This window comes from Ursus americanus, chromosome 3 (genome assembly GCF_024610735.1).
Source record: "Ursus americanus isolate L20-20 chromosome 3, mUrsAme1.1.p, whole genome shotgun sequence".
NCBI lineage: Eukaryota > Metazoa > Chordata > Mammalia > Carnivora > Ursidae > Ursus > Ursus americanus.
The window spans coordinates 63,168,671-63,194,744 of NC_142129.1; the positions used below are offsets into that span (position 1 = coordinate 63,168,671).

Here is a 26,074-nt window from a genome sequence, read left to right on the forward strand (position 1 = left end):
ATAGATAGTAACTCAAGTCTAGCTTGGACTAATACATATAGAATTCTTTCAATTCTCTTCTTCAAAATTAGGTAAGGTTCCTGAGGGTAAGAACAAAGTCTAATCTGTTTTCTGTAACTTTTTCATAGAAAGAAATTGTGCTGTTCAATAAAGATGTGATTGTATCAATATAACTGAAATATTGCCCTAACCTGATACAATCTCAGACTTTCCTCTCAGGTGCTATATTGGTTGAGGAGAAAAAGGCTGGAACACCTTTGACTTTTTTCAGTCAGAAAAGCTATCAGGAAACTTTTCTTGTGAATCCACAGACATTAATTCATTTACATCAGCCACTTAATGTCAGAAATTTCAGTTTTTGAAGATGGTGGACACAGAGCTTCAAGGTCCTCCTATTCTCTGTGTGTCTGTGTATGTGTATATGTGTTAGAAATTATCTATAATAGGGGCGCCTGGGTGGCACAGTGGTTAAGCGTCTGCCTTCGTCTCAGGGCGTGATCCCAGCGTTATGGGATCGAGCCCCACATCAGGCTCCTCCGCTAGGAGCCTGCTTCTTCCTCTCCCACTCCCCCTGCTAGTGTTCCCTCTCTTGCTGGCTGTCTCTAGCTCTGTCAAATAAATAAATAAAATCTTTAAAAAAAATTATTTATAATAAAATTTTATTTTTTTAAGATTTTATTCATTGATTTGACAAAGAGAGAGAAGGAGAGAGAGAGAGCACAAGAAGGCAGAGCAGGAGAGGGAGAAGCAGGCTCCCCGCTGAGCAAGGAGCCGGATACAGGACTCGATCCCAGGACCACAGGATCATGACCTGAGCCGAAGGCAGACACTTAACTACTGAGCCACCCAGGTGCCCCATAATAAAATTTTAAAATGAAAAAGAAAAAATGCCATTCTTCTGTTACAAAGAAATAGATATGCCTTTTCAAAAATCTCTTGGCAAAATTTAGATTGTTTTAAGTGTCTTACAAAACAAGTTAATATTTATAGTTTAGGGTTATTACCTGATTTTCATTCTGTCAAATGTTTCCACTCAAGAAAAGGATATACCAGCATCTACCTTGAAAATATGTAGAAATATTGTAAGTTTTATTGCAACTGGTAGAGTATAATTAGAATAGAATATATATACATATATTAGAAAGAATATATGTTGTACTGGTAATTCCTAAATAGAAATCTGATATGAGCTCTAAGAGATATTAAGAAAGCCATTCCCTTATAACAGAATCCTTTGCCAGGTTACCAGTAACCAGAAAGAGTAGCAAGGATGAAGATGTGACAAAGAAAAAGTAGTTCCTGCCAAGCAGTTACTAAGCAAAGAACTCTTAGGATTTCACGTTGTTGTGTTACTTATAATAATTCAATAACATGGTAAGTGTTTTCCAATTCAAAAACAATTGGAGCTAACGACAAAGCAAAATATACTATTTGAGCGTGACAACCAACTTAACTAGGAGGGGAAATCCTCTTCTGTTTGGAGGAATTGTAATTTTCTCATATAAATAGTTACTATCTATTCTGATGAAGGATTCAATTTCAAGCACAAGAGGAATAAAACATCAGTCTCAGTAATGGATTTCAATCTGGAATGGAAGACAAAAATAGGTGTGTGTATTAAAATATGTTAATTTTAGTGCTCACATAATATCGTAATATGTTTTTAATGTACTTTGACAAACTGGAAACAACCCACATTAACAGAAAATAACAAATATGGTTAGTCTATGTGTCCAGTTGTTAATTTAAAAGCAACAATTATATACTTCTTATCATGTATTTATAATGAAATAGGAGCAAATTAAATTAATCTAAAAACAGTAAGGAGGAGGGTATTGTCGTTGAATTTATCACCACTTCAAAACCTAAAAGAAATAAATGGTAAACAAGAAATCCATTTTATATATATTCTATTACTAGCACAAAAGAGTTCAATTGAATATGTGGAAAAGTTGCCAGAGCCCTGGGAAAATGTACTCTATTTAACCTGTCAATAGCAAACCCCATCAGCGTAATGGAACCAATACTCAGGTTTCCCGAAGTGGGTTGAATGACATTGATAACTCCATTCACAAAGAATGGTCAATATAAAATATGATTTCCTTAATAGAAAAAGGCATAAAACTGATAAACTTTTAATAATGAAAATGTCATAGGTACGGAAGTGCTATGAATCATTCATACTTGACTTAAAGTTAAAAGTGAAAAATGGTACACTTCTTTCCCTTTGCCTATTTTGGAAGGCTTTTATCAATTTGATTTAAGTTGTAACCACAGTAACTTTATTCTGTCCTTAAATGGTATATATGATGGAGTTATGACCAAATGATGAGCCATCATGGATGGAACTAATCTTTAAGAGTATACTTTTCACTAACTGAGCATCATTTCCAGAGATGCCATGGGTATTACTTAGGAATAAGAGTTAACCAAAACACTACATTTAATTTCCATTTTTTCATTTATTCAACTAACCAATATTAAGTACTTGTTTACTAAATGCCAGGCAACAAAGTTAGATCCTATGTATATAAAAAAAAAAACTGTTCAATAATTCTTTCCTTAGATAGTTCAATCATTTAAAGTGGTTACTGAATTGTAGTTACAAGTATTTTGGGGAAGAGGAGATACCTGGTCATTGTTCTTAATAATTTCAGAAAAGATTGTTTTAAATATATAATTGTCTCAATATTGATATAGCAACATGATTTATCTGTCATTTATCTATTATTCATATACGCTTGCTAGTGCTTAGATGTTTAAACATTTCTTAACTGAATTTCTTTTGCAAAGGAGGGACAAGTATTACAATAGGGAAGTTCTAAATATGAGCACAATCCTCTGCATGGAGGTACTTTTAAATCATTTCTCAACAAAAATAATGTTTTAAATAAATCTAACAGAGAACCTTCAGAGTTTCTGTTTCTAGAGCTATGAAGTATTATGCAATTTGCTATAACTTGGGAGAAGAAGCCATTTGGGTTGATTTATAACATCATACTTCTCCCAAAGGAAAAGGGGGTAATCCTTAATATCTATACGATTTGTAGTTAGTTCTTAATATCTCAATTTCCTAAATTAAAGTAGAACCCTTCCTTCACAGGGAAGTGTAGGACTAAAGTGAAAATGTCTGATCCATAGATGGTATTCAGTATATGGTAGGATTTTTTCCTTCACATTTTTACAATTGGCTCAATTTGTAATGCCTGGAAAACTTTACCCATCCCCTAGAGATGGGTAACAAAGGGAGAAAAAAATGTCTTCTGTGGTTTAGATGTGGCCCTCTTGGAATCACTACCTTCTCTCCTAATGGTCAGTAAATGAGTACAAAACTGAGGGATTCAGAGGGGAGGGGGGTGGGGGAGTGGGATAGGCTGGTGATGGGTGGTGGGGAGGGCACGTATTGCATGGTGCACTAGGTGTTATACGCAACTAATGAATCATCGAGCTTTGCATCAAAAACCAGGGATGTACTGTATGTTGACTAACATAATATAAAAAAAAAAAAAATTAAAAAAAAAAAAAGTAAGGCTCAAATGGAAGCCATAGGGAGAAGCCACTGGAGTAGAATTCTGACGGCTTAAATGCTACATCTGAAATAGCTTCATATGCTTAATAGCTTTCCACCCCTCTCCTACCAGCTACATTTCAGAAAAGGGCAAGTTATCAACTTCCTGCCATTTCTCTTCTTGCATGTCTATCCATATTTTCCCTTCAATCCAACTAGAAATAGGAATAAGTGGTTCTCCTCACTAAGCCTACCTCACTAAGGCTTCTTTCTCCCCACCAGCGTACCAGAATTGTTTTAGGGAAGATCAAGGAACTTTTCTATTTTTTTCCCCCTAAACCTAATTAAGGTTTTTCTGTCCTTATCCTTTCTATCTCTCAGCATTGATGACACATAACTGAACTCTTACTGCTTGAAACACTGTCTTTCTCTTTGGCTTCCATAACACCAAAATGCCCTAGTATTTTTTTTTTTTTAACATGTCTGATTTACATCCCCTCTACTTTATCTTTAAATGTTGGAATAAGTTAGTACATGACTCTGCAGCTCCTTCCCACCTTCTCCCTAAATAATACCAATCATCCCACAGCCTTCAATATCACACACCTTTGCTAATGACCTCTTAACTTATATCTTCAACTCCACTATCCATTCTGCCCTACAAAATCATATAGCCAACCACTGTGTTAGCACTATCTCTGCCTCATCTTCCTTATCTTTATAGAACGTTCTTGCTTTTCAGTTGACTCTTCTCTAAGGCATGGATTATAGTTTCCCTTACTCCCTAACCTTTCATATAATCGTAGATATATCATTATAAGTAACATTTCATCATGATCATAAATAACCTGGGATGCATTTCTCTGTGTTCACATCTGGGGGCAGACCTGACCACTCCATGGTCAGCCTGAGCTCTTGGGGCTCAGCATTAGCCAGAGCCCTGGAATCAAACTTGTTCCAACATGTGGCTCTTCTGGAACTTCCTGAGTGCACCTCTTATAGCAGGCAACCCTTGAGGTGAGCACTAAATAGGTGAGTATTAAGATTCTTCTTAGTTAAGAACATGGCTGCTTAATGAGTAGGAATAAGAGAACACACATATTTGGAGAAGACCCCATGCCTATCTACTACACATGCTAAATGTACTAAAATATCCAGGAAAAAAAGAAACCTGAGTTAATCTCATGTCTGCTGGATGTACATTTTAATACTGTTCCTTTTTCCTATTTCTACTCAAACTAGCTGCACAGACTTCTAATAAAGAGACATGAGGATATCAAACTTTCTCAGATAGTACCCTAAGCTTTTGAAATGAAGTCATGTTTTTAAAGTGGAAGTTAATTCCAAGTTAGCTTATGCTTTTTATCCCTAGAGTAGGATAAGTAAGTGTGCAATTGATTTTAATTTAATATTCATGGTGTATTACAGCTGCCAGAGAATATAAGAATTTTTTTAAAGAAAGAAAGCACAGCCTGGACCTAAACTTACTCTTAGAATTACTGCCAGAGTTGCAAGGACACTCTTGAATACTAAAGAGCATGGATATAGGAAATAATTGTATAAACACATTTTTAAAAGGCAGTGCCTACACCAAACATTCAAAGTAGCTATGTGTTATACAGACCTCAAACAGAGCCTTTTCACTATGTCATGATCACTCAGTATAAAAATAACACTGTAGCATCTCCTGATACAAATTTCCACCTGAAACATTTTCACCCAGATCTGGGCTGACTCTTCCTTATTACAGAGTTGCTAGTTCAAATGTCACTTCCTCAGAGGTGACTTCTCTGACCACTTAATTGGGCATAGATCCCTTCCTCCCATAGTACTTAGCACTACATGCAATTATCCTGTTTATTCATGTGGGTTTTTTTTTTTCTCTCTCCATCATAGGAACACACTCAAATATATGCTCTGCAAAAAACATGGAATTGTCTACTTTCATCACTATAGCAATGACAGCGATTCCCTAAACATATGTATAACACATGCCTGTATGACACTGAATTATTTAACTTTTTCTAACAGTCAGTGTCCTCATCTGGAAAGGGAGTCTAAATTTTACTCTACAAGATTGCTGGAGTTAAAATGGAAATAAAACACGTGAAAGTATTTTATACATATAAAAAATCATAACAAATAAATTTAAACTGCAAATACATACTGTTACTGTTAATATATGAAAAATTTAACAGTTTTTACTTTGAATAAGTGGTTCCTAGAACCAGTATGAAACTGTCTGGTTAATATATTGCTCACAAGGTACAATATAAGGGTGATATTATATGGGCCATTATTAAAAAGACTATGTTATGTAAGTCGTATTTATGGCTTGTTTTCCTTTACCACTTACGAATTTCAGGGTTGTTTTTTTTTTTTTTTCCTCTTACTTCTTCCTATAAGCCTTGTCTCAATGTCTCAAGTTCTTTTCCTCCACTCCTTCCTACTAATCTGCTAACTTAGATATGGCTGTTTGATAAATACTGACCTAGCAATATATCCTAGCTATGGCAAATCCTATTGGCTCATTTTCTAGAAAGAGTTTTGACACTTAAAATAATATTCCTTCTGCAATTAGGTCTAATATTTATACATCAATTTACAAAGGGGCTAGTATTTTGATACCCACTCTATCTCATTTTCTTTTTAACCCAAAAATTCAGAGAGCATACAAGAATGCATATGACAGTTTTCCTTTGATCTTCACATCGACAGCAACTTTGTTTTCCTCAATAATAAAATAAATTGGTTGAGGTCATTGAAAAGCAAGTAAGAAGGATATAAGAAACACAAAACAGTAAGTTTATAATGACATATTTTGCTTTCATAAGTGAGTTTTAGATCCCAACCATGTTTTGCAAATGTTTTACTACTCCATAGGATTTTAGAGATTGAAAGGATTCAATGGGATATATAAAGACTAAGAAAATTTTAGGCCATACTTAAATGGCTTAGCTGGGTAAACAATTCACAATTGAGGGAGTTTGTCAGGTATACCAAGGATGATCTCTCAGGTATACCAAGGATGATCTCTCAGCAGCCTCTCAGATCAGAACACATCCACAAATGTCACCTGCCTTAAAACCTTTCATGACCTCTCTAAGCAAGATGAAGCACTTTTTCCTCTTTTTCTTGGTTCACATGAACACCCAAATCTCTCACCTTCTTAAAAACATTTCTTAAATATTTCTCTCTCCCACCACACTGAGAACTCCTGGAAGGCAGAAAGCCTTTAGATTTTTTTAATTGAATAATCATTGAATGAACAGAGTTTTCATAACCTGTATCTATTTTATTATGTTGTTATACAGAACTGTCCTGGAAACCTATGCAGATTTATGGGTCATTTCCCCTCACCACTTTTGTACTTCCAGAATGTTTTATTTTCTGAGGCCTTACATTTGTTTGTAGACATTTCTCCTCTCCTATCTATGTTGTCACACTACATGTACCTGTAGCAACACTTATTACTCTTATGTCTACTTTAATATATGTATACAAAAACCACATACCTACTCCCCAGATTAAAATAAGACTGTGTAGTCACTTCCTAAGTATTTGCCTGGCTAGGACTCTGGGGGATGGACTTTGTCACATCTATCTGGGCTCTTCTGTGACCTTCCTTACTGGCCACAACCTAATATCCTCCTCATTACAGCATATTGAATGAAAGTCACTGTTCTGTCTCAACTATTTATGAGACATCTTACTTGGACATATTTTTTAAAAAGCTATTTCTGACTCTTTAAAATACTTTATTAGAACTTCTAGACATATGCACATGGATAATACACTTATCCTAACATAAAACTAGGGGATACAATTCCCCAAACTGTGAGAAGACGTATATACACACCCACACTCATACATCCAAAGAGTAATGAATACCAAGCAAGATATCTGTTAAAATATCTACAAATAGCTTTAAATACTTCAAGAATTTAGGGCTTGAAACCAAAGAGTAAAACTTGAAACAAGAGCTTGCCAAAGACTGTCATCTATTGGAAGGTCACTAAATATGACTTCATTTATTCAACAGATAATTCTGGAAGCACATTTATATGTCAATGATATTCGAGGCACTGGTATAATGGTGAAAAAGACGGCTGCTTCTGTGTTCTCATGGGTTATATGTATGTTTTGTTTTAGCCTCAGTGGTTCGCATTCTGATCTTTGAATAAACCAACGTCTTTCCCACCACTATGTCTTCACACATGCTTTTGCCCTTCATCTGGAATATTTTACCATACCACCAGCTCAAACCACAACCACAAAATCCATTTTACCTGGCTAGCTCTTATTGATCTCTCAATTCTAAACTTCAGTATCACTTCTTCTCTCAAAGAATATGTTTCCTTCTCATCAAAATTGCGTCCTTCTTTGCATATTCGTTTAAAAAATGTCTCTCCACTGAGATGTAAATCCTAAGATGCAAGAGTCTTACATGTTTTGTTCACCAGTTGGTACAGAGCACCTAGCACAGTGCCTGACACAAGTACCCATATGGCTTTGTTCTTGTTTCTTTTCTTATCAAGTGCTGAAAGACTTCTGTTTCCCTTTCCCCCCCAAGATCAACCACAGAGGAACAAAAGAAAGGAAACAACACATAAACAAACCTGTGAGAAACTCCTGGGTTGATGAGATAGTTTTGTGCTGGTATGGCTTGACTCAGAGCAGGGGGGAAGCCAGAAAAATTGCAGGTGTTTAAATTAAAAGGCACTGCTAGAGTTCTGGTTTTTCTTATTCCTGCAATTTCCTTAGAACCAACAGTGCTTGTCTCCTAATAGAGACTCAGATCCTTTTGCCCAAGCATTTTCATACGTAAATCAGTACTGTACAAATGTCTTTTGCCTTTGAGGAACTGTGAAAAAGATAAAGATATATTTCCTGGAAGCAAAGGAAGATGGACAACCAGTATTTGCCAGTATATACTGGAGCATATTTTCTATACCAAAGTACAAACTGTTACATTGTCTTTATCTTGTTCAATACTGTCTTGATTTCCCCACAAGAGAAGAGCAGGAGTAATCACCATTTTAGAGACGAGTTGAGGCTTATAAATTACTTATCCATATTACAGTGTTACTGCGATATAAACAGAATATAAACCTATTTATATATAATTCCAAGGCACGCGATTTTTCTAATACACTAAAATTCTATTAAGATACTCAGTCATAATACAATGTATAACACCACAGATTATGTGGTGTTCTAAAAGTCAAGTACTGTAAGCAAATATCCCATGAGCCAACACAATTTTTGTTGTAGATTGATTTTTGTTTTTATATATGACACTGTCCAAGAAAATTCTACCATCTAGTAGTCATCACCGGTCGGATTCTCTAAGCAATAGAGTGCAAGTGCTAAAACAAGATAGTCATATAACTTAGACCTAAAAACCCACTCTGGTTTGAGTTATGTTGGTAAAGTAATTATTACCCTATATCCAGTCAACGGTGATCTATTTCGATCCCTTGTGTTTTTTAATAGGATTCTAGCTCTTTTGCTATATTGTTTTTTAATATCACCTAGCAAAAGAATACGATAGACACCACTTAAAACATTGCTGGAAACTCTTCCTACCCATTTGCTGTATGGTTCTAACATATCCATGAAAGTTTAAACAAGCAACAAAATAATGTTACCCAAAGAAGAAAACCTCTTAGTTTGCCATGGCTAATTCATGCTTATATTTTTTTCCTATATTGAAACAATTAAATATTAAAGAAAATGACCAAATATCAGTGAACTTAAATTAAAAAAAAAAAGTTGTAGGGTTAGAATTTAGTGATGTATTAGGTGACAATATTTGCAAATGAAGAATTTTTTGAAAACTTATATATTAGTGATAATGCTGATTTGATACTGTAAAAGTGCACACATCCATTTGCCAGAAGTTCAGGTGCCCTTTTCTTACTTTTCCTTGTCCAATCTTCCATTCTCCCAGAATGTCATTGTATGACAATATGTTAAGACCATGAAACAATGGTTATTTGATTTGGTCATTAACCAATGAGCAATTGTCCATGCTGTGGTGCTATCATTTCAGATGTCTAGATGTGACTAACAAATTGGATTTTCAGGAGTGTCTGGGTGGCTCAGTCAGTTAAGCAGCCAACTCTTGATTTCAGCTCAGGTCATGATCTCAGGGTCCTGGGATCAATCTGTCCCACCCTGTTGAGCTAGGCGCTCAGCACGGACTCTGCTTCACAATTCTCTCTCTCCCTCAGCCCCTGCCCCCAAACTCTCTCTCAAATAAATAAATAAATCTTTTTTAAAATTAAATTTTCATTTCATACTGAAAATGAAAGGGGGAAGCTGGTGTTCCCTATTACACCATCTTGAGGTCTTTAGCCACTTAGTCATTCTTCAGAGAGAAATCCATTTGTAAGGCTACCATTCAGTTTTATTCACTGCCATCACTTTAAGTGATAAGTTGCTTGATCCTGACCCAAAATCCTCAATTAATTTCAATAGCAATTCTGAGTATTATTTAATACCAGGATCAAGAGGGAAGGATTCCATTCTCATTTCACAGCATCTTCTGCTTTCCCAGGAATCATTTTCCTCAGAGACAACTACCTAGATCGACTGAAACAATTGTTGTGAAGGGTTGCTTTGCATCTACTTCATTTTTAACTACTAATCAGAGAAACCTAATTAGATGTGCTATTTTCTTATTCCTCAATTTTTCAAAGTAGAGACTTAAAAAGAATTCTTCCTCACTTGCTCCAATTATCAAGTCTGGTTTTAGTGCAGATATAAAATTTGGGTGTTGATTTTCCTGACACCTCAAACTAAAATTTTCAGGTGAAAAAAATAACTATTAGAAACTTAGTTATTTATAATAAAATTATTACAAAAATTAGCTCTACTTGACTAGATTGCTTTAGAATGAAAGCTTTGAAACCTGTCACAGGTCTTAAAAATAAAATTGCTTGAGTAGTTGAGGAGAACTGTATTAAAATGCAAATTTCCAGCTGTTAATATTTCTTCAAAAACCAATAATCCCTCAAGGCCACCAATATGTCATAATACTTAATGGAAAAATATCCCTTAAGCAGAATGGCCTTTCTAAGTTGACTTTTGATTAAACTTAAAATATTATATGGCAAAAAATTAAAATAAAAAAAGGAACATAAATATAGAACTCAACTGAAATGTCATCCAGTATGCAACTAAATGGAAGGGAGGGGGAGACCCATCTTGTGTCACTAATTTGTGAGTAATACATTCTGCCTGAAGATTAACCAACTCACAACTGGTAACATAAAATATATACCTCTTCACAAACAGCCCAATAATGATTTCTTTGTGTTGATTTATGTATATGCAAGGATGTTCCATTTTGGACCTGGTTAAGAATTATTTTTGGCAACATATACTCATTGGAGAAGATGACAAAAACTAGACATAAGAATTAAACAGCTATATGTACTTTTTAGCTAAGATTTCTAGAGGTATTAGAATATGAAAATACAAAGTTTGTGCAGAGCTTGTCTACTGCTGTAATACTATATAGGATTTGTAAGAAATAATACCCAATTAAATAATTTTATGAAAAATTTTGAACCTTCAGAGAAGTTGAAAAAAATGTACATTGCATTTCTACATATCTCCCACCTAGATTCTACAAATAACATTTTTGTACTTGCTTTGTTACATACCTAAGCACTGGTACATTATAATGAGGGTTTCTTATTCCAGACTGATTGATCCTGAATTAGGAAAGGTCTAGCCAATTCACTAATCAATTAGCTGAGTGGTTAAAAATGGAAAGACTCTCCTTGATATAAAATTTTCTAAAATTCACATTTTGAGTATTTATATTAGGACAATGTCTACATATGGTTAAGGTAATTCAGTCAAATCTGTGATCTAAATGTGTCTGTAAGTCTACTTAATAAGCCAGAAGATGCAAATATATAAAGGGATCACATACTTTAAAACATCTTTGAATTTCTCCTGCTCTAGATTAGATCAAGGATTTTCTTTGTTTAGTTGTTTAACATCTTTAATTGAGAAATTAATCCAATTCACTGATCTTCAATCCAACATATGTAAATATCTCTAAAATTTGTCCTGCCATCCAAAGTGCTTTCTGTCATAGCAACTGCAATTATTCTGCTCTGAGGTGTTATCAACTATCAACTAATGGCAACAAAGGGAACTAGTTATAAATGAATCTGTGTGCTTGTGTATGTATTGATCCATGAAATCCCACATACCCATTCTGTGCTGGACAACCTCACAGGTACAGCTGAATATAAGTGGCCCCAAATTACAAATAAATGACAAGTCATTAAGTAAAAAGTAATGTTTTACATCTGAAATATTCTGATTAAATAAAACACAAATGGTGTTTGCAGTTAAAATTCTATCTGTAAAGGAGCTAAAACTTTTCATTTAACTTATTTAATATTGAATTTGGTCAAATGATCAAGAGTTTTTATGCTACATCAAATGTACTTATTGCTAATTAAAATGACCTTTAAGAGACGCCTCTTCTATTACTTCCCCCTCCTATTTTTATTAGCAAAGTTAGAGCTGTATATGCCTTACACAGTAAGAAAATTAATGACAAATGAAATGAGACTAAATCAGAAACCATAGCCCTCATAAAATATGTAATAAATTTAGACATAATTTTAAAATAAATACTTAGAAGATTCTTAGTTTACCAAGATTATTTGTAAAAAATAAATAGTAAATAAAATTTACTTTATAATAATTCTCAAATTCCCAAGATGAAAAACTTGTGAATATGACAGCTGTTTACAGAATTCTTTTATATACATTTTTGTTTTTTATAATTCACCTATAAAATAAGTAGAGCAAGTAGTTATTTGCCCATTTTCTAAGTGAGTTAAGCTGAGATTCAAAATAACTAAGTGATATACCTAGTTGTCAAAATGGTTCCCTAATTCAGACAGCACTCAAATTTAGGCCTCATTCCAACAACCTTGAGAATATACCTTATAGAGACTTCAATATATTTTACCACCTCTGCGTCATTGCTTTCACTGTTTTTTGTTTGTTTGTTTGTTTTTACCCATATAAAATTGTACAAAGCACTGTTATTTGGAAACATCACTGTACTAACTATACGATGTGACTTGTCAGGGGACAGCAGTCATGCTGACTATATGCCACGGAAGTGGGTTAAACTAATACTATCTCTATTTTGGTAATGATAAAGTTTGTTAACAAGAACTTGCCAAATTTTAGAAATAGAGAAGTACAGAAAGGTTTCGTAATCTACTCAGAATCCCATAGGTAACATCAGGTTAATGCTCAACGCTTATTAATCCAAAGTTCTCCTCTTTTTCTATCCCAGAAAGTCTGATGAGAAGTATTTCTGTGTAGTTTTAGGTGTCAACCTGGTTAGGTTACAGACCTCAGTTATTCAACAAAACACTAATCTAGGTGTTGCTCATAAAGTATTTTAAAGATGAGATTAAGATGTGATTAATTGACTTTAAGTATGGGAAATTATCCCTGATAATTTGTGTAGGCCTGATTCACTAAATTGAAATGGATTAAGAGAACCGAGGCTTTCCTGGAGAAGTAAGAATTCTACCCATGGACAGCAGCATTAGCCTATGCCTGAGTGTTCCAGTCTGCCCTTCCCGACAGCCTGCCCTATAGATTTTAGATTTGTGTAGCCAGCACTCACAAGGGTAAGGCAATTCTTTGCAATGACTCTGTTAACATACATCCCCTACGAATTCTGTTTCTCTGCTTGGATTCTGACTGATACACATTCAAAAACTTAAATGTTCCGGACCTCAGCATCATAAAGTTAATTTCCGTATTAGGAAAAATTTCTTTCTAGAAGTTATTCCTTGTCTGATGAGTGTTCATTTAGTACCCAGTAACTGGCCACCTCTCTACAGTTTGCTAATCATCCAATACATACTATTTGCATATTTACAGGATCTTTAGCAGTGTCCTGAAATGTTTTTGGAACATATTGAGGGCTTTATCTGTTTCTTACTCCAAAAAGAAATAGGAAAAGAAGAAGAGTGTGTGAACGGGATAGGCTGGTGATGGGTATTAAGGAGGGCACGTATTGCATGGTGCACTGAGTGTTATACGCAAGTAATGAATCATGGAACTTTACATCAAAAACTAGGGATGTACTGTATGGTGACTAACATAATATAATAAAAAATTATTATTAAAAAAAAAAGAAGAGTGTGTTACCACCCAGGCCAAGGAAGTACAGAATTTTAGTAAGAAAACAGTAAAAAGTTCAAGTACTGTCAGGATATTCAATTCATTTATGATTGCAGAATGAATTCATGATTCCTAAATCCTCCTGGCTTTGTCATTCAATTACTCATCCTCCATTTAATTATCCTTGATTGTATCATGACACACAAATTGGAAATTGACAAAAGGTCCAGTGAAGGCAAGCAAACTTGCAGGTTTTCAAAGAGTAGCTAGAATGCCATCCTCTAACCAACCAGCATGGACTTCTGGAATCTCAGAATAAAATCATGGTTAAAGAGTTTAGAAATAAGGAATGAAAAAATAATGCAAATAAAATGCAGTTTCCATTTTTCTTTAGAAGTCATGTAGCTAACTCACATGCCTATAAAGTTCATATCCTATTTCTTTCTGTGTGATAGAGCTGCTCAATTATTTGAAGGTTATATTCATATTTTGGGTTCTTTTTTTACTGCGTAGAGGATTTTTCCCCCACATATCACGATGTTTCATCTTCAAATAAAGACTTAGAAAATAAGGATTCACCTAATCAATTGTTACAGATGCCTAAATATCCACGAATATTTCCTTGATTTTAAAGTGATGAAATTGGCCATCACATTCCCATCAATTGCACTGTAATACATGCACAGCAGTTGATAAGATTCTTCATTAGGTACAGGCTATCATAATAAGTAAGCACACATATAATCTTTACACAATCTTCTAATGCCAGAAATATAACAAATCTCCCCAAACAGACCTCTAAAATTATAATGCAATCCATTATGAAAGCCTCCAAATCCTAAAGTTGCTTTCAAGCATAGTTTTGTGCTGCGAGCTGAGTTGCTGATTTTTTAGCTCTCTCATAAAATATTTCTTTTTTCCTGTTTCTGATCCTCTACCTTGCTGGGCAGGCTCATGCCTGGCAGGATTCTTTAGTCCCAAACTAATTGGCAAAAATCCTCCTGGGAAGATGGATTGCCAGCATTTTAACATCTCAGACTGTCTGTGATCTCGCCTACATAAGGGCTATTGGACATAAGCAACTCAATGTTCAGTTTGTCAAATGGCATAATTAATGTAAAACTAGATTTTATTGTTATATTTTTCCTAGGGCCCCCCTGGTGCTTGCATATTAGCATCAGAGTGAATTTCATTATTTTTCTGAGTTTATTATTATTATGTTCAGAACACTTAATCTTTTTTATACATTCAAACTAGAATACCATTCTTTTATTTTCCAAATTGTTCTTGCAGAGATTATGTACTCTCGAAGTCATATTAAATCCTAGAGCAAGGGATAAACTTTGTTTTTTTTCCTAATTAATTCAATTTGCTTATGCATATTTGCTCTGTCTACATGGTTTTTTTTTTGTTTTTTTGTTTTTTTTTTTTGTCTTCTTCTTCTTCTCATTCCATGCTTGGTGACAGTTCTCTAAAAAGAAATTAGCTCAAAGAAAGGAAAAATGAACACCTGTATGTCAAAATAAGTATGCTCTAATACTTAGATGTAGATGACCCCCTCCCTTCCCACCTTGAGGCACTGAAAGCTTCTTGCGTGTAAAATATAATTACAGGGTAATAATAATGCTCTTCTGTCTGACCTGGAACCAAGACTGACTAAGGAACTTGACCTCATGATCTCAATTGTTTTTAATGTCCTCTCAGTTCTTATTTATGGTCCTCTCTTTAGTTTTCTCCTTTTTAAAAATTCTGCTCATAAAGTATTTCAAAGTGATATTTTATGTAACTGTAAATGTGTATCTGATATAAAGAGGATCTGTAGCTAAGTTCATTATTCCAAGTACTCTACATGTTAATGCTGCTAGATTCGGTACAGTGCCCAAAGTGACATGTCTTCCAAAACAAGCAAAGGTCTGTTTCCATAAAACTTATTTATAGAATATTAATACAAGAAATAAAATCCTTGAAAATAACTCACTTATTTTATAATAAATAAACTGCAGTTTATTAATGAAGGTTTTCAAAAATCAATTTGTTAAGGAACTGCCATAGAAGCACAGTCTCCAAAAATCTTATTTTACACAATGTATTCTCTTTGTAAATGACTTAGGGTTAATAAAACAAAAAACATTTAAAATTAAGTTTATTGTGGCACCCGGGTGGATCATTCGGTTAAACGTCTGACCTTAGCTCAGGTCATGATCTTGGGGTTCTCGGATCAAGCCCCACAGGCTCCACACTTAGCAGGGAGTCTGATTCTCCCTCTCCCTCTGCCCCTCCCCCTGCTCATGCTCTCTCTCATATAAATAAAATCTTTAAAAAAATAAAATTAAATAAAAAATAAAATTAAGTTGGTATTAATTTATGTGAACACAGCACAGGTCAAATCTTCTAAACCAAATAAATTCTGGATTTCAGATAGAATGACTCCAAATAAGATTTTATTTCATTTTGTTTTAATTCATAAAGCCATATTTAAAATTTACATACTAAGAGAAGCTACAGTAAGATAAATAGGTTTCAAAATTACTTTCATTTGTATACATTTATGTATAATAAATCTGTACACCTAAATGTGTATATTTGGCTAAATTAATAAAATTATGATATTCCAAGAGCAAAAGTCTATTTCATATCTTTCCACAGATTGATTGGGTTTATGCAAAAATAATCCACGTAATTTTATGGTGACATCTTTATCACTAGAATTATTTACCCTGGCTATCTAAGTAGAGGTTGTGAGAAAGAGGAAGCTAAATTTCTGTTGCGGAAATATAGCAGTTTGCAGGCTGGAAGACCCAGTTTGTTGTAATTTAGATATATCTGGAAAAGGATGGTACATATTAGATATTGCCCAAATATGATTTTATTCAAAGTAATCTATCACAAAAAAATGAATAGATCATTTCATGATAAGATTTTACCGGTGTGACTGTAAAGCAAACATTATCAATCATTTACTCCAGGGTTAGGTCATTAAAAAGAAGAACAAAATCATTGAGCTATTGTTGTTTGAGACAACACTGCTTGAAATTAAGATAGCTAGTTCTTTCATTTTTGTCATTTTCAGGAAGCAATGTTATTTGAACAAAACACCATTTTTTAAAACTCTTTTCATGCAGCAAAGAACTACTATAATTTAAAAATTGCCATTCACTAATCTTCTGTGGGTATAATATCTTATATCCAATAGCAAAGGCTGGCTACCCAAGAAAAACAAAAATCAGCACTGTTCTGTCTGGACATCAAGGCTGATTTATTACTTTGTGAGGTTTAATCAAAGCCCCCACCCCCACAATAGCTTAATTTTTAAAACCAAATTGCTTCTCTATAATTGTTTGTTCTATAATACAATTAATCAGGAGTTGCAGCTTATCTATTTCTCAGTGAAGAAGGGGAATTTTAGTAAGAAAACAGGAGTTCAGTACTTTTATGTAGTTACATAGCAAACACTGCTGGCAAGAAAATTCACCACTGAAGTTCACGTTGCTAATTTCCCAAGCTGCTGAGTGTGCACCACAAAAAGAAGTGAACAAAACTGGCAATGACTTATGTTGGTGAGTTCTATTCAAATTGTTCCTTGTCCCCTTGTCCTCTCTCCTCGAAGACAAAAGGGACAATGTGAAATAGGAGTATCAGGCTGGGAGCTAAGAATCTTGGTTTTAATTGAATTAGATATGTGGTTACTACACAGTCAAGATGATACTGTTGATGTAGGGATGTACAATGAATAGACTAAACCCCAGAAGTGGTCTCGGGGTTGAAGAAACAAGATTCCTTTATTTTCAAAGGACTTCTCTAATTCAGAGAACTTGCCCTAATATTTAGTTTAGGTATGTCCCTGGTGATTTAATTTCATACTTCCTCAATACCTATAAGTATGCATTCCACTAAATGAAATAACTCTGAAATGCAACCTGGAAGTGGCTAAAAAGTAAGGGATCAGCAAACAAAATTAAATAGAAGGGACTCAAAACAACACAGTCCTTACTGAAGTGAGCCAATTCCTTGGACCTTGAACAATATCGCTGGTCACTGGCCCAGATTTTACATAACTTTTATTCCCATAAGTGATATTCTGGTCATTTTCAGTGCTTCTGATGAGACCTGTACACTTTAACTTATAAATTATCTGATAGCTGAGTTTAAAAGTTAGCATCTCATTAGCACCATAGCAATACTCTATCTGAGAACAAGAAGCCCTTCAGTAGTTTTTATATGCTGACAGAAAGTGGCCAAGTGGTTGAAAGTCAAGGATTCAGTGCTCATCTTTCCTCTTTCTTGTTCCAATGGCTACAAAGAGGATTTTAAAGGCGTGGCAGTTAACAGTATCATGTATGCTCAACATCTTCTCATCTACCTGATCTATCCTCTCTCTACTCAATCATCCAAAGCAAGGACGGACTAACTAAAAAATGAAAAAAGAAACAAAGAAAAAGGTAAAGACAACTGATTATCACAATATTAGCCAACATAAAAAAAAAAAAAAAGAAAGAAAAAAAAAGCATGTAGCCATTTGAGAATATGAAGACATGAGATTCAGGGAGGAAAAGCTTCAGAATCAACATAAAACCAAACTAGTTGGTGACCCAGATAAGAGGAACATGAGAAAGATTATCAAGGTGAAGCTAAATTTCTAAAGAACTTCATGGCATCAGGAGCATTTGCACTATTTTTAATATCTCAAAATATATAACATTTATATATTAGTTTGGATTTCCTCTGGGGTGCAACATTAGCAATGGAGTATATCTGAGCTTAGTATTACTTTTATTTTATTTTAGCTCAAATGAGTACACTGGAAATAATACAGGTTTGGGGGGTGTACAGAATGAGTTTGAATATAAGTTCTCCTTTTGAACATACTATTCTCCCTTTCTGAGCCATTTTTTTTAAATCTGTGAAATGAAGTATTAATGTTCACTTCATAGAACTGTTTATGAGAATTAAATGAAATCATTTTTGTTAAATATTGTGTAGTTGTTAATCTATATTCTGCTTTCATAATTTAAGATGAATATTAATGAGATAATGCCAGTAATAGCAATATTTGAACTTGCACTCCAATTCTCCCTAGAAATCATGGCTTTTAATAAAAAAGTCATTATCATGAGAAAAACCATGATTGTTCATCCTCAAAGATGGGGGCCAGTATCTATAAGAGCAAGCCTACTCTAATTTTATTAAGGATGCCCCAAGACTAAGCACTGCAACTTTGTGCGCCTCCTAAAATTTTTGATGAGCCAGTTTAGCTACGAAATGCATAATACAAGAAAAATTTCTCAAAAAACGTAATTTTACACTGCAAGGAACTAGAAACAGAAGAACAAACTAAGCATAAAGTTAGTAGAAGGAAGAAAATCATGATTAGGGCAGAAAAAAATGAAACAGTGACTGGAAAAATAACAGAAAAGATCAACAAAACTAAGAGTTGGTGTCTGAAAAGATAAACAGAGTTGACAAATCTTTAACTAGACTAGCCAAGAAAAAATGAGAGGGCTCAAATAAAATTATAAATGAGATATAAGACATTATAACTAATACCACAAATATACAAAAGATCCTAAGAGACTACTATGAGCAATAATGTGCCAACAAATTGAATAACCTAGAAAAATGGATAAATTCCTAGAAACATACAACCTACCAAGATTGTATCATCGGGGAAACAGAAAATCTGAACATACCATTAAGGAATAAGGAGATTAAATCAGTCATCAAAAACCTCCCACCAAGAAAAGCCCAGAACCAGATAGCTTCATTGATGAATTCTAAACATTTAAAGGAGAATTAACACCAGTCGTTCAAGAAATACAAAAAAGGGGAACACTTCCAAATTTATTTTCACTAGGCCAGCATTATCCTGATTCCAAAATCAGGTAAGATCACAAGAAATGAAAATTACAGGCTGATATTCATAAGCAAAAGAATGAAATCTGACTCCTATCTTATATCACTCATAAAAAATTCACTAAAAATTAATTAGATTTACATGTAAGAACTAAAACTGTAAAACTCCTAGAAGAAAGCATAGGGAAAAAGTTCTTTAATATCAATCTTGGCAATGATTTTTTTGCAGATGACACCCAAAGCACAAGCAATAAAAGCTAAAGTCAACAAGTAAGATAATATCAAACTAAAAAGCTGCTGCAAAGGAAAACTACAACTACAACAACAAAATGAAAGGCAACCTGCAAATGACAGAAAATATTAGAAAACCATATGGCTGATAAGGAGTTAATATACAAAATAGATAAGGTAGTCATACAATGCAACAGCAAAGAACAAATAACCTGATTAAAAAATTGGCAAAGGATCTGAATAGACAATTTCTCAACATCCTAACCATCAGGAAAATGCAAATCAAAATTAACACCTCATACCTTTTAGAATGGCTGTGATAAAAAAGACAAGAGATAGTAAGTGTTGGCAATGATGCAGAGAAAAGGAAATCCTTGCACACTATCGGTGAGAATGTAAATTGGCGCAGCCACTAAGAAAACAGTATGGTAGTCCCTCAAAAAATTAAAAATACAACTGCCCTATGATTCAGCAATCCTACTTTCGTGTATATATCCAAAAGAGACAAAATCGTCCCGAAGAGATATCTGCACCTCCAACTTCACTGCAGCATTATTCACAATAGCCAAAACATAGAAACAACCTAAGCATCCATCCACAGATGAATGAAGACAACATGGTATATATAACGAACTATTACTCAGTCATAAGAAAAAGGAAAAAAAAAAAAAACCTGCTATTTGTGACAATGTGGATGAATTTTAAGGGCATTTTAATAAGTGAAATAAGTCAAACAGAGAAAGACAAATACTATATGATCTCACTTACATGTAGATTCTAAAGAAGTGAACTCGTATCAACACAGTACACTTGTGGTTCCCAGGGACTGGGGAGTGAGGAAAATGAGGAGATGTGGGTCAAAGGGTACAAACTCTCAATTATAAGATGAATCCGTTCTGAGGATCTAATATAGAGAACAGTGACTATAACTGCAATACTTTATTATATACTTGAAACGTGCTAAGAGAATAGATCTTTAGTGTTCTCAGCACACCGGCACACACACACACACAAACACACACATAATGTAATTGTGAGGTGATGATAGATGTGATAACTAACTTTACTGTGGTAATCATTTCACTATATATGTTTATCAAGTCATTATACTGTTTATCTTAAAATTTACATAATGTTATACATCAGTTATACCTCAATAAGTCTGGAGAAAAAATGCAAATACATCTTTTAATTAAATTAACTCCATGGCCCAATGTACACCTGACTGAAAATTAACATTCCATTTGTTACATCCTCAGTTCATTTACCACCGAGAGTTGGTCAGCCATTTCTACTCCCTAGGCGTAGGCCACTTGATTAAAAGTGGGTCCTGACCATCACCACCCTGTCCTCATTGCTGTCACTGCAACTGTTTAGGCCTCTCCACAAGATGCAGAAATTAATGCACTTCCTATATAAGGTTATTCACTAAGTCCTTAGAAAAAAAGAAGTAGCTTATGTTCAGCTTTATCCTAAAGAATTCATTCTCCCACTTTCACATTCAACTTTTAAACTATGAAACACTAACTTAAAAAAATAGGATACACCTAGTATGTTCCTTTGCTTTCATATCCTTTCCTGTAAAATATATTCTGATTTTTTGAACTCTGAATTATTATAAATGTATCTATAATAAAACTTTCAATTTTTTTCTTTGTTTATTTTTTCTTTTACCCTTTGCTTTTTTTCCTACACTTTAACACTACTACATGAATGGCTTCAGAAATATTTGACAATACTGAGAACATGCACAAAGCATTAAAAGGTCTAAAAGAAGCTACACAATGAATAGATGTGCAGTGAAATTTACAAAAATGTGCACTGACATTTTAGGATAAGGCCAAATTGTATTCTTTTTAAAGTACAATAACTAAGGAATATTAAATAATCTGAATCTTGTTCTGCCTGCCTCACACATGAACTTCCTTCTCATTATCTCAAGTGAATTGTTTTGTGAACTTTTGTCAGGCTCACTCAAGCTCTGCTAATGTTTTACTGATGTTTTGATTCAATGTAGCAGATACTTGATCTTTTCTCACATTTTCAAACATCTATTTGAGCCTCATGGGATTTGTTTCCATTACTTTTCCCAGTATGTGCCTGAGTTTGGGTAATAAAAAGCAGGTAACTGTTCACTCTTGATCATTCCATTCATGAAGAGAAGAAAAGGGTACAGATTATTTAAATTATGGCTAATACCAATATATGTAAATCTAATTTTATAAAGTAATTTAATAATTGTTGTCAAATACAAATAAATATGGTCTTCTGTGAATTTTCTTCAAATACAATGACGAATTCTGCATGACCTGACTCTGCTTCCCCCATCTAGCACCTTCCATGGCAATCCCCTCACTCTCTGCATTCATTCTTTGAAGATGCAGCGTCTTCCCACCTGAAGGCCCTTGGACCTGTTTTTCCTTCTGCTGAATGTGGCTTCTACTCCCTCCACTACAAATGCCTTCTCTTTCAAAACATCACTTCCTCAAAGTTGTCTTTGGCTTTATATAGTTCTGTTCTATGGCTGTATATAGTTCTGTTCTCCAGAGACACAGCCAAAAAGATGTGTACATATAAATAGATTATTTTAAGGAATTGCCTCACACAATGGTGGTGGCTGACAAGTCCAAAATTTTCAAAGCAGGCAGGAAACCCAACAGAGTTGATGTGGTCTTAAGTTCACAGGCAGTCTGGAGACAGAACTCTTTCTTCATTGGGGATCTCAGGTTTTTTTCTTATAAGACCTTCAACTGATTTAATGGCCCACACATATATGAAGGATATCCCTTTTACTCAAAGTCTACTGATTTAAAGGTTAATCTCATCGGAAGAATACCTTTAGAGCAATAGCTCTAGTGTTTGACCAAATACTAGGTACTGTGGCCTAGTCAAGATAACACATAAGATTAGTCACCACAGACTGATAATTCTCCAATCAGAATTTGGCCAAGTTCCCCTGTTACAAGCTTTTATTCCTACCATTTTTTTTTCTTCATAGCACCTATAATAATTGTACATCAATGCCCAACTATTTAACTGTGTAATGTATTTTTCCATCTCTGGAATGCTATGTCCATTAAACCAAAAATTCTACTTATCAGTTGTGACATGTTTACAGATGAATCCCCAGGAAACATTCAGTCATTTACTCAATAAGTTTTACAGAGTCCCCTCCTAGTAACAGGCACTGGGAATTTCACAATAAAAAAGACATAGTCTCCACCCTCTTACAGTGTAGTAAGAAAGACAGATGAGTAAACAGGCAGCTTTAACACAGTGTGAAAAGTACATGATTGCGTTCTGTAAGAACATACAGAGACGGGGCACTGAACCTAATCTGGAGGTATTTAGGGAAGGCTCTCAGAGAAAGTGGTATCTAAACTGAGACCTCGAGGAATAGTAGGATTTAACCAGGCAAAGTTACATGTAAAGATGGGGAAAACAACTCACAGGCGAGTAAATACTTGCAATATTCATGAAATTTTAGAATTCTCTATGGCAGGAGAGGATGTTAGGAGTAACCAGAATGTCAGGAGAGGAAGCTAAAGTGAAAAGTAGGGACCAGGTTAAAATCACAGCTGCTAACTTTTACTAAGTATTAACTAGGTGCTAAACTGATTTTGCAAATATTATTTCTTGTTCTGAAGTGAATATCATTATACCATTTTAATGCTAAGACTGAAATGATTAAGAGCACAGAACAAGTGAGTGGTCCTATTCATGTTTGAACCCCAGTCAGCCCAATTTCAAAGCCCACGTCCTTTCCACCTTAATGCAATGCCTCACCAATGCCCAGCTTGGGAAATAGCTAGTGTTCCCTTTTCTAATCCTTTACCCCGGTCCACTTACACATGGCTTCAGAGTAGGATATGATTTCAAACCAAATGAAATGTTACTCTCTTCCAGAATTGAGGATATTTTAATATCCTTGTTTCAACAACATCTAAGAAAATAACTAAATAAAAAGAGTAATGTCAATAACCTTGGTTACAAAACATATAGCAGATAAACTAAAACATGAAACCCTAATGAAACTCTGCTCTTGGACTGTGAAGTAATAATGATACTGTCCTTCCTGCTCACTATCAGAGTTCCAATTTTTTTATATTCCTGGCTCTAATTCCTCCATGTATAGTCCCTCTGACAACTCTGTTAGGTAGTGTTACCATGACTGGTTGGTAGAGTTATTTTTGACTCATTAAAACTGCCAACTATTTGTCTACACTAACACATTCCATGATTTTCCTACATGAATTTTCTCAGAGTCCAGACTTTTATTTGGTTTGTTCAGTGAATTTTTTGTTCATGGTTGTAAAGAGTGTACCCAATTGTGAATGCTATGCCCAATGAAATAATTATAAATAGCCTCTAAAATTAACCTTAACATATTTGTTATGTAAGGTAATATACAAGTGCTTATACACATACATGATCTTAATTCTTAACATTATTCTTGTTTGAGATATTTTTTTAAGAAACTCTTACAAATTTTTCAGAGTCATTCAGAGTCAACCAAAAGAACCATCTAACCTATAGCTAGCACTGAGCTAGGCAGTAAACACACAAAAAAGACAGCTGAATCCTAGGGAAATTTATTGTACTAAACACATTAATTTATCTCTTTTTCCATACCCCCAATGTAAAAAGCTGTTAATTCATGTTGGAAACACTAAAAACCCAGTGGATTGGTGAAATATAGAATTATAAATGAGAGGGTAGGTTGAAAATTTATATAATGACTCCCCCCCTCCCCAGTCTCCACTTCACTTGTCAAAAACCCAGCCAATACCCCTCCCTTACACCATAAGTAAAATATAGGATTTTTTTTTTTTTTTTTTTGAGAAACTTAATCAGAGAATTTCAAGGTTTAGGATTGGCAGGCGCACTTGAAGATGAGGAAGGGTAGAAAATAAGCTATCCTAAAATTAGTGCATACAGTGCAAATCAATATATTAGTTGATAAGGTGAGGCTATAAAATATAAAGAATAAGAAACTAGGGGCGCCTGGGTGGCACAGCGGTTAAGCGTCTGCGTTCGGCTCAGGGCGTGATCCCGGCGTTCTGGGACCGAGCCCCACGTCAGGCTCTTCCACTCTGAGCCTGCTTCTTCCTCTCCCACTCCCCCTGCTTGTGTTCCCTCTCTCGCTGGCTGTCTCTCTCTCTCTGTCGAATAAATAAATAAAATCTTAAAAAAAAAAAAGAATAAGAAACTAGAAGAAATATAGTAGAGGATCTCTAGTTCTGACAATAGCAGACTTCATTGTTTTGGACAAACTATCTCACGATAGCAACTAGAAAAAACTGGACCTTTAAAAAAAAACACAAAAAAAAACTCTACACTATAAACACCAAAAAGCTACCAACATAGCAAGAATTAGCAGGACCAAGAAGAAAGAGAGGAAGCAAAACCAGTAGTCTGAGCCTGAAAATTCTTTTGAGTTTTAGGCATTTGCCATATCAAAATGTCAGCTGAGATGCTGAGAATCTAAGCACGGTTTTCAGTAGGCTCACAAGAGCAGGAAAGAAAACAAGATTCACCATCTTCCAGAGAGGAGTGGTCTGGTAAACATACCACACACTGAATTCTGACCATGAGTGGCCACAGTCTAGGAATACTGTGTACCAGAAATATATTGAACACTGTTAGAAAGTGAAATCCAGAATCGAATTACCTCAATCCTCTGATTGTACTGATACAATCTGTGTGATTACACATGTCTGCAGCCTGACTATCTTTCAGGAGCAAAAATAAGTCGTTCTGTGGGGTGCTGGGTGGCTCAATTGGTTAAGGATCTGCCTTTGGCTCAGGTCATGATCCCAGGGTCCTGGAATAGAGTTCCACATTGTGCTCCCTGCTCCATGGGGAGTCTGCTTCTCTACCTCTCCCCCTTGCTGGTGATCTTCCTCTCACACACTCTCTCTCTCTAATAATAAATAATTTTTCTAAAAAAAAAAGTAAGTCCTTCCTGGATGAATATAATTTCATCAAGAGCTTCAAAATACCTATATGATTTTTCATGTACAATTCTGGGCATGCCATAAATAAATGAATAGGGCATATTAAAGACATGACTGAAAACTAAGAGAATTACTGATATAAACAAAATAAAGCCACATAATGGAATTTTAGGACGTATACTTTAAATGAGTCATATATTCCAAAAATTAAAAGAAAATATGAAGAATTTTGAGAAAACCACAAACTATAAAAGAATCAAATGGAAATACTAGAACTGAAAAGCACATAAGTATTCAATTTATAGGTTTAGCAGACTGATAGACATAACTTAAGACAGAACTT

The 26,074-nt window shown here is 34.6% G+C and overlaps 1 long non-coding RNA gene across 2 annotated transcripts in view; it reads right to left on the reverse strand.

The window, feature by feature from the left end:
• Nucleotides 1-26,074, reverse strand: part of LOC148110406 (uncharacterized) — a 335,550-nt gene that overhangs the window by 249,794 nt on the left and 59,682 nt on the right. The gene's annotated exons all lie outside the window — the stretch shown is intronic.